This window comes from Babylonia areolata, chromosome 5 (genome assembly GCF_041734735.1).
Source record: "Babylonia areolata isolate BAREFJ2019XMU chromosome 5, ASM4173473v1, whole genome shotgun sequence".
Classification (NCBI taxonomy): Eukaryota; Metazoa; Mollusca; class Gastropoda; order Neogastropoda; family Buccinidae; genus Babylonia; species Babylonia areolata.
This window is the reverse complement of record NC_134880.1, coordinates 20,834,746-20,837,517: the sequence shown is the minus strand read 5'-3', so window position 1 is coordinate 20,837,517 and position 2,772 is coordinate 20,834,746.

The following is a 2,772-nucleotide window of genomic DNA, read 5'->3' as shown; positions in this document are numbered from 1 at the left end:
TATGTCCACTTATTTGTTTTTGTTGCTTTTTTTTTTGTTTTGTTTTTTTGTTTTTTGGTTTCATTGTTTGTAATTGTCCGTGCTTGCGGGGGTTTGGAATTGCAGGGAGCGATGTAGACAAAAGACAACGGTGATGATTGTGTCCCGCTGTGGGCACTAATGGATCGTGATCGGGGTGTGGGCTAATGTGTAGTCATGATTTACGGATTATCACCGCTGCGTTCTCTCTCTCTCTCTCTCTCTCTCTTCTCCCTCTCTCTCTCTCCTTGTCTGTCTGTCTGTTTCTTTCTTTCTTCCCTTTCCTCCGTTTGTCTCTGTCTCTGCCTCTGCATCTGTCCATATCTCTGTGAGAGTCTGTTTATGTCTTTCTGTTTCTCTGTGTGTCTCTGTCTCTAGGCCCCTTACTTTCTCTGTATCTGTCTGTCTCTGTTTCTGCCTGCCTGCCTGTCTGTCTGTCTGTCTGTCTCTCTGTCTCTCCCTGTCTGTCTCTGTCTCTCCCTGTCTCTGTCTGTCTCTCCCTGTCTCTGTCTCTCTCTCTGTCTCTCTCTCCGCTCGCAGCTCCTCTTAAGTCTAATTGTTCCTCCATCTCACATCTTGACCACATCACGTCACCAACCCTTCCCCTAATCTCCCCAGTAGTTCACCCTTTGTGCAGTTAGAGAACTAGTAAATGGAGGGGAAAAAATTCCGTCGTCCCTAATGGCAAAATTGATGCAGGGCAATTACTGTGCCATCATCCCTACAAGAGTCTATAATCACGGCCTCGGGATGTAAACAACCGAACAGATCAAGAACTCTTGGAAGTAGAACAGATGTTCTCTCTCTCTCTCTCTCTCTCTCTCTCTCTCTCTCTCTCTCTCTCTCTCTCTCTCTCTCTCTCTCTCTCTCTCAGTCACTCCCTAACCCCACCACCACCCTCTCTCTCTTCCCCCCATCTCTCTTTCTCTCTCTCTCTACTTTATTGTAGGCAATGTTACAAAGTAAAATCTTTGTTTTCCTTCTTTATTTAGTGACGTAATGCTGTGTCCATGATGTTGGTCATTTTCACCTTTTATTCGTGGTATTTTGTGTGTCTTGAATGTTCTTTTATGTCTGAGGCGCATCTACGAGATCCGATAGCAGGAGAAGATCCGAAACGAAGATCTGTGGGAGCGAGCGGGACAGGAACCAGTGGCCAAGCAGATACTGCGGAGGAAGTGGGGCTGGATCGGACACACCCTCAGGAAGCCAGCGTCCAGCATCACACGCCAAGCCCTGACCTGGAACCCGCAGGGAAAGAGGAAGAGAGGCCGGCCTCGCAACAGCTGGAGGCGAGATACCGAGGCAGAGCTGAAGCATCAAGGGACCAACTGGACTAGAATGGCCAGAACAGCCCAGAACAGAGTGCGATGGCGAGGGGTCGTCGATGGCCTATGCTCCACCAGGAGCGATGGGCAAAATGAATGAATGAATGAATGTTCTTTTATGTGCATCCTTTGCAAACGGGCTTGTGGTCTTGCAGGGCAACCTTGAGAGAGAGAGGTGGGGGTGGGGGGTGGGGGGGGGGAGGTGGAACTCAGAACTCCAAACGTTTTTATTCAAGGATAAAGATTTTAGGCATAGCCTATTCTTCCAGTTTATGGCCAACCCTCGGCTTATATCACAGATTGACATAAGTTTACAGTTTACATTTGGGCCAACAGCAAAGTGAGAGCTGTTTTATCAATGGTTTCTCCAGTCAATGGGAAATCATTTACAGCTTAGTCTTTTTTTGTGAAGGACTATGACTCTCAAACTAGGAGGCAAAATTGCACTGGCTCTTAGTGCTGCAGCCTTGGGGGCTAGTTGGCCTTTGGGAACCATCCCAACGCCGACTGTCCTGAAACCCTCTTGGCCGAGAGAGTGGGGATGTAATTTGGGCAAGACACTCTCCACTATAATCAAATTCTAGCCCAAATAGTCGGAACAGCAGTTGCCTCCTCTGCTGCTCTGATGGTCATAGTCGGACACGACTGACTATCATATATATTCTTCCAATTTGTCCTTGCTAACCTACATCTATTATAAAAAGCACACACATAAATGAAGGGGGAAAAGTTATTCATGCAGGAGGACAGACATAATGAAGAAACACACACACACACACACACACACACACACACACACACACACACACACACACGAGAGAGAGAGAGAGAGAGAGAGAGAGAGAGAGAGAGAGAGAGGAGAGGCAGAGAGACAAGCAGACAGACAGACAGACAGACAGATAGACAGACAGGCAGAGATCAGAACTCATAAAAAATTTACTGCAAGACCACCGGCATGTTTGCAAAGGGTGTGCATACATACATTTAGACAGACAAACAGACAGACAAACAGAGACAGAGACAGAGAGACAGAGAAACAGAGAGAGAGAGAAGAAGAGAGGAGACTATTCACGTGAAGGACCTTCATAATTATTTTTAAAGTCTTGTGCAATGTTCGCCAGTTTTCAAACACAAAATTATGTCCACGGGGGTACAGATAGTACGCTCTGCACATTTCGTGTACTCTTCATCTGAACTTTTTTTTTTTTTTTTTTCAAAGCACTTGGCGTACACGATTTGATTTCTTTTTCCACAAAGCTTTCTCCACGGGCGGTGTATCATACTAGAATGTCTCCCTCCAGCGACGCACACCCAAGAGAGTTTTTTTTTCTTCTTTTTGTCAATGTAACATAATTATCTACTCCCTGGGAATAAAACAAAATGATCCCCCCCCCCCCCCCCCTCGAGATAAAATCATTCTTCTTTC